A 15,619-nucleotide genomic window follows, 5' to 3' on the forward strand; every position below is an offset into this window, starting at 1 on the left:
TGAAGTTGTCAACAAATGTCTAGAAACCTACCTTAGGTGTTTCACTTCAGAAAAGCAACACCTTTGGGTACAGTGGTTACCTCTGGCTAAATGGTGGTATAATCCAACTATCATGCCACCACCAAAATGACTCCCTATGAAGCAGTATATGGTCAACTTCCGCCTTCACTTACTTCGTATCTCAAGGGGTGCTCAAAAGTACAAGCAGTGGATCAACTCCTACAACACCGCGCAACCTTGCTCGCCCATCTTAGAGAGAATCTTCATCAAGCTCAGAACCGCATGAAGTAACAGGTAGACCAGCATCACTCAGAGCACCAATTTCAAGAAGGTGATCAGGTCTTTTTACGGCTACAACCATATAAGCAAACATCACTCAAAGACAAGGGGTGTCAGAAACTATATCCCAAATTCTACGGACCATATCAAGTACTTCAGCGCATTGGAGAAGTGGCTTACAAGTTGGCCTTGCCACGTACTACAAAAATCCATCCAGTTTTCCATGTCTCATGCCTCAAGAAAGTGATTGGGAACAATTGCAGAATTCAGACCAGTCTACCTGAATTGGACGAAGAAGGGTCCATCTGGCTTCAACCTGAATAGGTCCTAGACACACGAGACAAGCAACTGCGCGGCCTCATGATTAAGGAAGTCCTCGTCAAATGGAAAGACACCTCTCCGGAAGATGCAACTTGGGAACCAGCCACTATTCTTCAGCAGTTTCCGTAGCTTGAGCCTTGAGGACAAGGCTAGTCTTAAGGGGGAGGGCATGTTATGGTCCCACCCTAACCCCCTTATTTATGTAATGGGATCACGTCATAGTCAAGAGTCAATAAAGCCCATATTAATAATTTTAAGTGGTTAACCCGCAATTAATGACGGGACCACAGTTAGTTTCAAATGGGCCGTAGTATTAGATAGATGGTATTAGTAAAACCCACAGTATTGATCCGTGGTATTGCATGTATGAGTCATATATAAATGATAGAGTCTCCCTGCGAGGAGCATCGTGTCTTATTTTGTAATTGAGCTCTGATCTATCAGAGGTTGCCCCCTCGAAGAGGCAAGTGAACATTACTCTATGAATAATAAAATCATTACTGTTCTGTGTTCTGGGTATCTTCTCTTCGCATATTCTATATTTGGGTATCGTTGTGCGGGTTAAGAGCATAACATCTTACATCCAATTTATACAGACCTCCTGTACGTATTCCTGTAGAAATAGTCTTCATGCCATCTAATAGATATTTAATATAACAGTTAGATTTAAAAAATTCAACTTTAAGATCTTGATCTGTAATCATGGATACATAAATCAAGCTCTTTGTTACACCGGGCACATACATGACATTATGAATTTATCTTACAGTACCATTAGGTAAAGTGACAGAAATTTTTCCACATCCTTTGATTTGATGACTTCTATCATCACCTAGGTAGATTTGTGCTTTGTCATTGATTTCTTCAAAATCTTTGAACCATTGCCTGTTCCCTGTCATATGTGTCGATGCTCCCGAATCTACATACGAGATGTCTGCATCAACATTCTCATCAAAGTCTGCCATGAGCAATCTAAAGTTCTGCTCATGATTATCATTTGCGAGATGACCTGCATGTCTTTTCTGCTTCTGTTGTTCCTCATGATATTTCTTCTTCTTGCACTCCCTAGCTATATGACCAAGTTTTCCAAAATAAAAACATTTAATTTCAGATTTGCTTCTATTCGGATGCATACCTTGAGTCTGATTTGGTCTTTTCTGTGAGTTTCCTTTGTTTTGCTGTTGCGGATTTCCTTTTCCTTTGAAGAAGTTCTTTTTTGCCATCAATGAAAGATCGACACTCTGGGGCTTCAAAGTCAATCTTCCTTCTTCTTCTTGCATTAATATTCCTATCAGCTCTTCAAACTTTGGTATCTTCTCCCTCGGAGTTATCCCAGTGGTAAACATTTGGTAGTCATCGGTCACACCATTCATGGTAATGGTTACTAGATCTGTATCTGCAACTGTATCACCAATGTCTGCCAATTTGTTCTTTAGATCTTTGATCCTTGCTATGAAGGCAACAACTATTTCATTTTCCTCCATCTTCAAGGATAAGATCTTGCTCTTCAGAAACAAAAGATGATCTGTATTCCTAATCTCATACAAATCCTTCAATATTCCCCAAATTTCACTTATTGATTTACATTCTCTGATACGTGGTATGATGCAGTCTTTCACTGACATCTTTAGCAGCGTCGTTGCTATACCTTCTCACTTCTCCCAGTTTAGGACTAAAGTTGATCCAGATGTTGGCTTCTGCTCATCCCCATTTGCAATCATCCAAACACTCTCCACTTCTAACAGAGTCCACATCTTGAATTTCCAATTCACATAATTGGAGCCATCGAGCTTGTTATGCTCATTCAAGCATGCTTCAAACATTTCATTATTCATCTTGGTGATTAGAATAAATCTGACAGGGAAAAAAATATGTTAGATTTACCATAGATCTGTGTCAACGACATAAATTACTGATCTCCAATACTGTTTGATTCCACAGCGCGTACGGAAACTAGCATGGCTTCCTTCATGGCCTCTACCACGGCCTCCTCGGCTTCCATGCAACCTTATCTCGGCAACCACCACCAAGATGCAGCCTTCCCTTGGCCTCCACGTATCCCCTCTCTTGTTTGCACAGTTGGCGCGAGTTAGCACCATGGACTCGCAAAGGTCTTCGTTACTGTACACTCCATATCTGCGACAATTGACAAAATAAAAACATGCGTAAGTGTTACAGTGGGATCAACGCCATTAGACCTCCAAACGATGTGACAGTTTCGCCTTAGGCATGCCTTCTAAATCCTCCACTCAGTGTATAGGTTCCTCTGCCCTGCAGCTCTGATACCATGTTAAAAAGTGATGTTGGAATTAATAAAAAGGAACCCACTGGTCAACTCAACGAAAGAGAGTTTGAACCAGGAGAGTCTGGCTTTGCAAAATTCTATACATTATTCGTGTACATCACACATTATATAGTAATCGTAGATTTAGGGAAGTTAGAACCATAACCTAAGAAATAGAAACTAATTCATATCCTAAGGTCTCGTGAACCAACTCACTATTCTAAGATATTCTCCATTATTTCTAATACCTATGAAGGGTACCCCTATTGTCCAACCACACTAGGTGGAAGTTAGTGACCTCGAAAAGAAGAAATAAAATGAAAAGCAACTCAATAGATAAAAAAAATGGTAGTAGAGATTACCTATATTATTACCAATATCCCTCGAACTCTTTACGTAACGTAGGTTAATTATTGTTAAGAAAAAATACATTTCACATAGTTAAAACAAAGTAATATGGGTAACCTATGATGATGACACTTAGAGATACAAATTGTAGTAAGAGGAGGGAGAGGAAAAAAAATAAGAAACAAAGGAAAAGATTTCAGAAAGTCGGTCCAAGAGCGAAATACACATATCCAAAAGAAAACTAAGATGGTAACAATAAACCATAACTCTAAAAGGGATATGTCCAAACACTAAATCTGGATGCATCTCCAAGCAAAAAAATCCACCATCCACTATCTATTATCCTTGCCCAAGCCTTGGCTCAACTTAGGTAAGCTTGACGAAAGGTTGCCATTACACCCACAACAAATGTCGGGTTCGGAGAAAGGGAGATCACTGTTGATTTTCACATCCAATGATCCATGGACACCTAAGAATGTGATTGGGCATGAGGTAAGGAGTGTTTGAAACCCAAATGCCATGATATAAAAACTGAATCATGCGAGACAAGGAAAACCCATTTGTAGTGAGGTAAATACACAACCCTTCCTCGATGTGGCTCGATGAGTCACCCGTTGACTCGAATGACTACATGGTTTGTCCATTGCCACAAAGGGATGAGAGTCAACCACAGTTATTAATGACTTAGATAAGAACACACACTAAGTATAACTTATAATCAAAACAAAAAGAACATTCTTATGGTGGTTTCGAGACTTTGACTTGAATACTTGAATGGCGCATGAGTCCATGATTGTGGATATATGTCATACTTAGATAGTAATGGATGAAACAGTATAAAGAGAAAGGATATTTATATTTAAAACAACAAAAGTGAAGGGGTATTTATAGATGAGTGTTATAAAGTTATTAGATAGGTGTTACAAAATGGTATTAGATCCAACCTTACAATGCTTAGACCTACATGGTCATAAACTGAGGAAAGAAAATAGAAATGAGAATAAATATTAATTTTGACTAACTCTCTTATAGGCTAAATGGTTGAGGTGGGAGAAAGAGAGACTCCATGGGGAAGCCACAAAGGGAGTGAAAATCATTAGGGTAAATAATCAGGGGAAGGGATATATGTTGAAATACCAAATTCTAGGAATCAAGATATCCCAGATATGTAGTCAGTCTTGTTAGCGACTATGAAAAGGATGCAAATCGAAATTGAAAAATACAGAACTAGTAATGAGCTCCTACTGAGGATGCAAGTAGAGCAACAAAAAATGCAGGAATAATAATAAAGGATAAATTCAACATTGTTAAAAATATTTAATGATAAAAACATATTTGAAAAAGAGTGGGTAGAACTATAATATTAATAGAAGAAGTCCATATCAACACAAAGAAGATTTAAAATGAAACGAACCACTTGATCTAGGAAATGAATCATCAAATGAAACTGGTAGAATTAATATTGGCACTAAATCATTAGACAATAGTGAACAAAATGAACAAACAATTTCGGAAAAAAGGGAGCAAGGTGGATGACCTATAAGGAGAATTTAAGAAACTACGGCCCCAAGTTTTTAAAGGAGATTATGAAGAAAAATAAAAAGCATAGTTGATGAATATGAGGAAATATTTCCAAGTTTATTAGTATTCTAACAACCCAAAAGCTAGGTTTACTACATACCAATTAAATGGTGAATCCAATATTTGGTGGGAGAATACCAAAATTTCTAATCGAATCAAGGAAGAGAAGATGACATGGAAACAATTTAAGGAAATGTTTAAGAATCAATATTTACCTGAAATATACTTCAATGACTGAGCCAAGGAGTTTCATGATTTGAAATTGGGAAGTATGAACATCAATGAATTCACCATAAAGTTCTTAAGGCTACTGAGATACATATGCTACCATCAGGGAGAAAAGGAAAAATACATAGATACCTGAGTTGCTTGCCCTCATCATATTAGAATTGAATTGAATTCAACAACCCAAGAAAAATGGACGAAGTCAAAAGAAAAGAAAAACGGTGCCATAAATAATTTAGTCAGAAGGAAGAAAAATACAAACCATGGTCTACCAAGAAAAATGAGGGATAAAACTTTAGGGTAAAGTGCTTCAAATCCCTAAAATTTTACACCAGGACCAAGTTTTTTCAAGGTAATAATTACGGTAGAAATTTTGGTACCCCATACAAACATGTTTGAAATTCCACACGATCAAAAGGATTCAAAAATGGGAAGGTAAATTTTATTAGGGAACCCCTAAAATGTCTAGAGTGTGGAGAACCCCATTTGGCCCAAAACTAGCCTCACAAAATTGGATGATGGATCAACGATTCACCTATCCAAGATGCATACACGGTCAATGATGTTGCCTGAGACATTACAACAATCAATGTGAGCTTAGATGAGTGTTAGGAAGCACATCAATCCTCAATGGTTGAAATAGGGAGAAATATGAATACTAAACCTGTTAGAGTCCTTATAGACCCAAGTTCTACTTAGTGTTATGTGTGACTTAAGGTAGTAGAAAGTTGTCAATTAAGCAAAACAAAACATAAAAAAGTATGGTTAGTGCAATTGGCCACCAAGACAAAAGGGAAGGTCATAGAATTAGTCATAGATTATGCCTTAGAAATGAATGGATTACATACTATTGTGATTTTGAATGTCCTACCATTGGGATCATAAAATGTGTTGATGCACATGTATTGTCTAGAGAAACGTATGGTAATTCTGAATTATTTAGATAAGACCTTTGATTGCATGGATGACAAAGGGAATGCAAGAATAATCAAAGCAACACCCAGGCCCATATTTAAAACAAATTTCTTCCATATATATGAAGAAGTGCACTATGAAATATTCCATAATTTATGTTGTATAGCTGATTGATACAACAACATAAAATGGAAAACCTAGTCTTGAAGAATTTTTCATCTTAGGGAATTTAGAGATGTGTCTTTAGAAGAAATCCCAAGGTTGTTGCCTAAACAACCATCTTAAACAAGACCATTTGCAATTCATTAAACATTCAACCAAATTGCAAACATACCATGTTAAATAAATCAACTAGAGGGCACAATAGGCACCAAACACTCAAACACCAAATAAACGACATAATCAAACATTCAAGCACACAGGTGATGGCATAAGCAAGCTCATACCTTAATGTATCTCAAGGGAGGCTATTGTTTCTACATAATCAGTCTAGTTAGCATGATATACTTCACAAGATATCAACTCAAACATACATAAGATCATGATATCCAAAATAGTCACTCACTAACATGTTCTCATCACAACTCGTGCACAATTATCATTCACACATATGAAAAGTGAATCTATATTAGTACAACACCATATTACAAATATGTCAGCTCATACGTGAATATCGTAACCATAGCCATCTACATAGGGCAATCCAACTTAGTACGATACATATAACATCAAGATCTTAATGTAATAGCCCTAATAATCAAGCTAACTGTATAAAAACAACAAGTTAACCTATAACATACTCATAAAAAACTTATAATGTAATAATCAAGTTATCTAACATAAAGTAGCCAAAGAAATGCATATAACCACAAGTTGCTACCACTCATGACTATTTGACACCTATGCCTATGACTGCACTAATCAACTAGCATCTATCATGTATGTAACCATAACATCAATAGAGTGAAAGGCATAAACATAACCATAATGCATATAACAACTATTAACCTATATACCTGCATGTTCAATTTACAACTCATGTATGACGACATGCTCTTGCGTCAAGGTCCAATGATGCAACTTCACTTTAATGATCTAATTTTTCTCTATCTTAACCAACAGATTAGTATCATAATGGCCTAAATTTCATACAATGACTTCACAAGGAATGTTTGTCCTACTATACATGCATAACTATAACCAAGACCGTGCATGCATAACAACTTCATATAGACATATAATACATGAGTACATAACCATATACACATCATTCTAGCTAGAGTCCAATCACCAATGCATGACCATATCAACAAACCATGACCTCACACATGAAAACAACAACCAAATCAAGTACACCTTGTAACATGTGAATACTAACATGCATAATGAATGCATAATCAATCATACACTCACGGTGACACACTTCACAACAACAACATCCTCTTTCACATGGAAACATTACTACAACCATGACCGATCCCATGCATATACAACAAGCATATAGACCACAAGGATGATCAACACACATGAAACTGACATGAATGCATGACCAACATACACCACCCATCCAGTCTGAGGGGCGAACCATTCTCTGGTACCACTCTGTAATACCCTCCTCCTACATATACCTAAGCAACTGGCCTGCCGGGGTAAACATGTGACGAGAGGCCACAATGATATGATTTGACATCATAAGTCATGGTAAGGTAGTGGAACCAATGGAAAAACACCAAACAAACATTCAACCTCAGCCTCAGGGCCCTTAGAAACCAATCCAACACTTCAAACAACTTGCCCTTGGGTCCCACTGAACTTTTGGACGCTCTCATGCTATGCACATGCCAACATCCAGGGACCTCTAGACACTCACACAGGCCTGCATTCCAGCATCTAGGGACCTCTAGATGCTCTCACAGGCCTGCATGCCAGTGTCCAGGGACCTCTAGACACTCTCACAATCCTGCATGCCAACGTCCAGAGACACTTTTTCTCAGTTTTGTGCCAGTGTCCCTGGGATTTGAGCCACTCTTTCAGGCCCAGAGCCTAGGTGACTACCCAGAATTGAATGACACCTTCAGATCAATAATATAACATGAAAATAATAGTAGTAATGAAATTACTCGAATAAGACCTTGACTAGACCCCTACTAGCCCTGACAAGCATTTTGTCAAACATATCATGAATATGTAATCTACATGTGTAAATAATAAATCTAAGCCTAGGGGTCTCATACTTATATGAGATTCGCCACAAAGCATTGTTTCCTTATCAAATTAGCTTCCATTTCATCCATTAGGTCATATATACATTGTTCATTCACATACAAGTAAAATAATGATGAAAGCGATACATAGTTGTTGTCATAAAACATATACATAACCAGAATAATAGGGGCATAAATACCAATGAAATCACAAACATATAAACCACATATAATCTAGAATAACACTGATAGAAATATGAGGAGAAGTAACCTCATATTGATGATGAAAAATCCAAACCTAGGATGGGACTTCTAGTTTCCACCCGACCATTGAATGGTTGAGCCAAATTTCTCTTCAGTCATTCACCCCATGCCATATTCCAAGCATGAATGCGGGATCTCATAAAACACATCAATCAAAAATCATCCAAGGCTTCTAAATGCCATCCACCTCAACCCACAAAACAATGACTCCACCTCATGGCTATACATCACAAAACCATCATCAGATCAGTCTTTATCCAAGATTTCTAGGGCTCCAACACATTTTTCCAACCAAGGCTCTAGGACTAGTAACTCAACTCATAGCTTTTACTGGGATCCATAGCGTTTGTCCAATGAAGGTTACAGGATTAGTAACTCAGCACATCAAGGGATCTAGAGCATTTTTCGAACCAAGCCTATGGGACTAGTAATTCAACCTAAGTTGTTCCAGGGCTCCAGATTATTTGTCCAACCAAGAATCTAGGACTAATAACTCAAACCAAGCTAAGGAAACATGAGAACCAATCAAAACAAAACAAGGAAATAAACCCACAATATCCATGGCTATCTAGGAAATGGCAAGGCTAGGTAAATCCACTTTCAATCTAGACCATCCTCCATGCCAATGACAGATCGTGACGAATAAACCACATGCATGTGAAAACTAGTGAGGAAAACATGTCTGTACTTGCAAGACAAACCTATTGTTGTTGTTGATCTCGATGTCTTCTTGTGCTTTCCTACTCTTCCTTTCTTCTTGCTCCAAAAATCCAAGTATGCCACACTCTCCAAGAGTGCTCCAAGTAAAACTCTAAGTGTCCAAGTGTATGAGAGAGAGAATATAATAGAAAAGAGCTCCACCAAAACCTATCAAAAGATTACCAGCTAATCCTCAGAACCCCTTCTATGAATGAGGCCAGGGAAAATTTTAAGGACAAAAAGCTAACTTGAGGTTTAAAAACATTGGCGAATCACACTAGTCCCTAATATGCAAACTATAAAATGTTTATTGATATATTCTTAAAATTATTCAAGTTTATAATGATTTTATATATATTCTCTATATAATATTGGAAATTTTTAAGGTAAAATAATTTTATATTGTAAAATTTGGGCGAATCATTTTTATAAAAAATGGAAATTGGCAAATGTTTTTTGTTGAGAAATCATGGAAAATTAGCCCACTTGCAAATATTAGCCCCTAAAATTTTCCATGAATGAGACCTCTATTTTCTTCATTTTCCATTGTTTTCCTTCAATTTACTCCTCACATGCAACCTATGACCTTTCGCCTTCATTTTCTCCTAATTTCCATTATTTTCATAAATAAAATGCCAATAAATGCCTCATGCTTTTTGAAAGCCTTTACCATTGCCTTCGTAAATTTCCTTAGCCATAAGAACCAAATAAACACCTACTAGGATGTTTTGCCCACCATTAATCTTGGAGTACGCGTCTCATCACGTGTCCTTATATATTTTTACATGAATTTTTAACCAAGGTTGTTACAAGGTTGTTAGCTCTTATCCACGTAACTCTTTTGAAGTGATGCTCTGATCTAGCCAACTTCATTAGTTGTATAAATACATTACTTCATTGTAATAATATAAGAACAAATTATTTCTACATGGTATTAGAGTAGGTATGGGATTAACTCCCTCAAGGGAGGGCCTAAAATCGTTGCTACACCTTCATTAATACATTGCAAAGTGGTTATTTACTAGTTTTTCCCATGTCCTCATCATTTATTGATTATTGTTGAAATTTTTACACACGAAAGAGGGTATTGTTGCATTTGTGGAATTGTTAAACGTTCAGAACTCTATTGATTTGAAAATCATGAACCAAGCCTTTGGATTTTTGTGTATGCGTAGAGAAATATAAAATAATTGAGCTATTAAGAAATGATATCTCTCACATCTAAGACCCTTTGTGCAAAGAAACAAGTTATCAAGTTGTGGCTCCCGCTACAAGGCATTGAAGTATTCAAATCCCAAGGCTTTGCCACAACATTCCCAGCTCCACTCCTGTGAAGAAGAAAACAAAATGGAAATTGAAGAAGCCCATGTAGATGTTGCTCTAGCTCATGCTTTTCCATTTCCTCTTGCTTAGATATATATGCATGCAATCCTCGTAGCTCTCAATTTTAGAACAAATCTCACTAAGATGGTAATGAAGCATGTTCAAATCTTGCCCTCAGTGGGGATTGGGATGATTCTCATAGTTCCTTGACGTTGGTAATATATGATATCATTTTTGTGATATGTAACTCATGGTTCCACCACACTGACATCAACTACTTCTATGAATCCTCAATAGGAAACTTGACCTACGGGTATTTCAAGAAAGTCGTGGATGTCCATAAGACCATTGGCACCAATGGTGCCCCAAGCTTTTAAGATTTGCATAGTCGGTAGCTTTGGATTTCCTTCATCACATTTAAATATATATTTCTTTCTTTTGGGGAGAATATTTTCCTATGAAGTTTTCTCCTTTCCTTAGCTCATGTGAGGTTATTATTGTACTTGGGTACCTTAACAGAACTTGTTGCTAGGACCCAATACTAACTTTTTGTTTTCTCCCTATGTTTCACTTATGGGGGGTGTTAAAATTACTAAAAAAACTATCTTTTTAAGATTTTGTGAGTTGGAAGTGCACATATGCACTCTTATATTCCCAACTCATATTGATAAGCTTTTGAAGCTTTTATGAGTTGTTAGCTGATAAGGAAATACTATTCCCTTTTCCCCTAAAGTGTAAACATCTAAAGAAGGCCTTATATACATTTCCTCCACTAACTCACTACTTACATTTGATCTTATTGAATCTAGGAAGTTGTCATTTGTTGCAAGTGGAGTTTAGAAGCATTCTTAGAAGAGCAACCCGATTATGTTGCAAAGACTAATGAGATGGCCGATTATAGTGTTGCTAAGGTACATAGTTACTTTCTTACTAATGTACATAGATTTGGATCTAAAAACAAAAATTTGAGCCACACCAACATCCTCATACAAAAGATAGGAATTTACCTAGGAATCAAACTTCTTAGAAACATGCTAGTTATGCATTCAACTCATTCAAAAAATGACGTAAAAGGCTGAACGATGGATCATTACCAACCATTAACATCAGTTGTAGGTTGATTGATTGATGGTCATGGAATCATTAAATAAACCTATTTGTTTGCTTCATATCATTGATTGTGTAGTCATAAAATGTTCCTCTTCTTTGGTGTTGATTGTTGTTGCTCCCTCATTTACGTTTACGGGAGAGGCGGGAGGAGTTTGATGATGATAGAGCATGTTGTTGCTGCTTTGTTATTTATTCAATTGGTATACTTGGCTATGTTTTCTTTCTATCTTGTTGTTGAATACCTCGAAACTATTTCCTTATTTACATTTGATTGGTATTGATAGTGACAATGTTCAAAATTATCCGAAAATATTGTTGCACCGTGTTTTGATTAGCTTTTATAGTCACAAATATTAATGAAAAGAGTTCTGGCTTTGGATCTAGATCTTTGCCAGATCTGGATCTGGATCTCTTGGAAATTGGCAGAGAAAACTAGCAATGGCCACCAGCTCTCGGCAATGACCTCCTTTTAAATAACCACGCAAGTCCTCCAGGCTATGACTCTTGGCAATCGGTAGCAATGAAACCAGGGAAGCCCCTTCGTCATTTTTCTGGAGTTTGGGCTATCGTGCCCCTTTCTCTATGGAAAAACCCTTCTCGAACAGGTGTTTGGGCTAGTATAAAAACAGAGTCAAGAGATGCGACAAATTCATTATATATCAATATATGGCGCATGCACAGTACAAAATATAGATAAGGGGAATGATTAGCAGGGGAATAATCACAGGCAAGGAAATAAAATACACAGAGTTTACCGAGAAGTAGAGACTGGAAGACAGAAGCACTGGAAGTGAGGCTGCTACCTTTCAAATCCTTTTGTCATCCAGCGTTCTAACCGCAGTTTTTGCCTCTTGAGGTACGTACATATCAGTTGCCAAACTGTTTATAAATAGATATCAAATGGTAATACAATTGATTTATCCCAGCACAGACCTAAGATTTTAACTCCCTCCCGCAGTGCAGGGTTTATTGGGGTGGTGAGACATGAAGCACGGCCACGGATACTCCCAGTCCATCCTCTGTGAAACATTGTCTATTGGTTGTCGGTTCCCGGAATAGGATTACGCTACACAAGATTAGTAACACGCCTCCTACCTTCCAAATCCTTTTGTCATCCAACATTCTAACCGCAGTTCTTGCCTCTTGAGGTACGTTCATCTCAGTTTTCAAATTGTTTATAAATAGCTATCAAACGTCAATACAATCGATTTGTCCTGGCACATACCTAAGCTTTTAACTCCCTCCTGCAGTGTAGGGTTTACTGGGGTGGTGAGACATGAGGCACGGTCACGACTACTCCCAGTCCATCCTTTGTGAAAAGCTGTGTGTTTGGCAGCTGAGTTTCTCTGAAGGCACTTGTTCTTTCGTTACACCTTTGGTGGTGAGGAAGTAGGACACACGTAGCCCATGCAAATTCTATATATTACAGTTGACCATCATTTTATTTGTATGTAACCATTGTGGACATAACATAGAAATCATCCTACAAAAAATGCTATGTGGGACCTACCATGAGTGCCATGTCTCTCATCATTCCATTTATCAAAACGTATCCCTCCTTAACCTCGGCCCAGTTCATTCCGACATTTCACAGTGGATTCCATGTCTCTACAACTTATTCATATATTGTAGACCTGCCAGGTAATTTACTCTGTAATAATGTAGAAAATAGTTTTAGTTTCTTATTTATTAGTTTCTGGATGGTTTGAACTAAAGGCACTGAATGTCGGGCCCTTTTTCATTTATTCTGTTAATAGACATAATGTCTGACGCACTGATCAATGGCTTGGCTAGTGCACGACAAGGATTGTTGCTCAACTCATCACATACCTTTTACAACTCCATTTCTTCACAAAGATGGAGATGGAGGAGAATTTTTCGTTGCTCTATCTACTATGAGATTAGTGGAATCGAGATCAAAACAATGGATAAGATTAACATCTCCATGGCAATATTGTAATTAATAGTTTGAATAGCTAGTCAGGTCTGAACTTCTTTATGGCACACCAGAAGGACCGAGTCAGTACTGTCCTATGCTCACTCCCTCCCTCAATATCTGACACAATTTTTCTTTAGAAAATGTGTGTTTCAGAGCGTTTTTAGGATCGACCGAAATTAGGCACCCAACAATGAACCGACGAACTGTTCGGGTCATGTACTTTAACAAATAGGTTTTGAGCTTGCCGCCTAAACAAACCGATACAAAACCTTACTACAAATTTTTGATAACATATTTTAGCTATATTTTCGAGTTCAACATTTACAAATTCAATGTTTTATCTGTTTTTGTCCTGATTGCAGCAAAATACCCATTTTTTTTACCTTGCCCCATATTAGGAGACCTCCCCTACTATGACTTTTTGTTGTTCAGAAAAATTTTGCTTGCCCCATATTAGGAGACCTCCCCTACTGTGTCGGGTTGTCATCTTTCTCATCTTTTACTGCAGATCATTCTATCAAATATCTTGAAAGACTGCATGCTTCCTCTGGCAACAATCACTATGTCGTGTTTAGTTTGATGAAATCTATGTATATACATGAATGCTAATATTGTGATTGGATGGTTTCATAAAGAATGGACACCTTTGTACTGAATATATACTAAAAGAAGCATAGCATTCATATACATTTTTGAAATTGCACAATTGTTGTATTTATTCTTTTCTCAAGGATACTTATATCCCATAGTAACTGAGAAATATCTAGGTTATTTCTATCAATTTAAGCTTTTTAAGTATTTATTTTGAGCTTAAGAAGTTTTAATTTAATCATTTCCTGATTGCGAATTTGTTAGAATAATATTCAGGTTTGATTACTCCTGCAAGGTATGGTACTTATTGCAAGTCAGTTTTGATTACTCCTGCAAGGAATTGGCAACTGCGTCGGGCTTGTACTCGCGTAACATGGGGCCGATTTCAACCGTTACCATTATAACCCATAGGTGAATTACACCACCCCCAACATTTGGCCATGGATTACTTGAACATTGAACATGGGACATAGTACTCACATTTACTTTATATTTTCATAGGTTTGCCAAGTGAGATCCCCAAGGGGGGTTCAATTCACCATTTTATTAATTGAATGCAACAAATCTGTTTTCTTGTCTTGGAAGGAATAAATCTAAAAGCCCCAATTATATCTACTAGATACAGTATAAATGCTGGGACAAGGATCGGATTGTTGATGTTGTAGTGTTGAATATCTACACAGATAATTTGTTTGGCAGAAAAAAAATCAAAGATAAATAAAATTGTAAATCATAGGTGGTGATCTTGTGAAATTTTTGCTGGATAAAATGTTACCAGGAAGCGTGAGTGGGTGATACTCCTTCCCAAAAAATCTCCGCGAGTGGGTCATTCCATACACAGAGTTGACCTGGGAGCACACAAGAGTGCTTCAGGTAGCAGAGTGCGCTCCAAAAATTCTCTAGGGTTTGCTTGCCTGAAAATGCTGCCAACTGCGAACATGCTCTTTAACCCCGAAATTCTCTAGTAGTTGCCATCTAGAAAACGCTCCCGATCAGGAATCTGCTGCTGCAGTGATTTTGTCCCAAGTGGGAACGAGGAGCCCTTTGAGTGCTCTATGGTAATGTCAGTTTGATAGCAGTTGTTTTAGGTTTCTGCTTAGAGCTTTCAACATAAAGAAAACATGTCAACTTTTATTTCTACAGTGAAGGGATAGCTTGGGCTGTAAGTTGCAACATCTCATTTTGTGTAAGTGCATATGTTCCAGTTTCAAGTATTATAGCTTAAGTTTTCAGATCAGACCATATTTAATCTTGACAAACAACTTTTCTGTCTGATCAATGGTCATAGGGAAAGAAGTTCATATGATTTTGTTGGTTTAGTTTTGCTATACATCTTTATTTAATCTTTATTCGACACTAAAGATTAGGTGTGCTATGTATTCAATTGAACTTACCTCAATCAGTGGCATCGCGTCAGTGTTCCTAATCTTTAGGAGACCTAGTATTAATGCTTATCTAAATGGATGGTCATTGTGGATAAAATAATTCTTTTAGCTGCTTACTTTAATATACCCTATGATGGTGGGCAAAGAAATT

This window comes from Pinus tabuliformis, chromosome 8, assembly GCF_031772625.1.
Source record: "Pinus tabuliformis cultivar Carrire ecotype Pingquan chromosome 8, CPIR1, whole genome shotgun sequence".
Classification (NCBI taxonomy): domain Eukaryota; kingdom Viridiplantae; phylum Streptophyta; class Pinopsida; order Pinales; family Pinaceae; genus Pinus; species Pinus tabuliformis.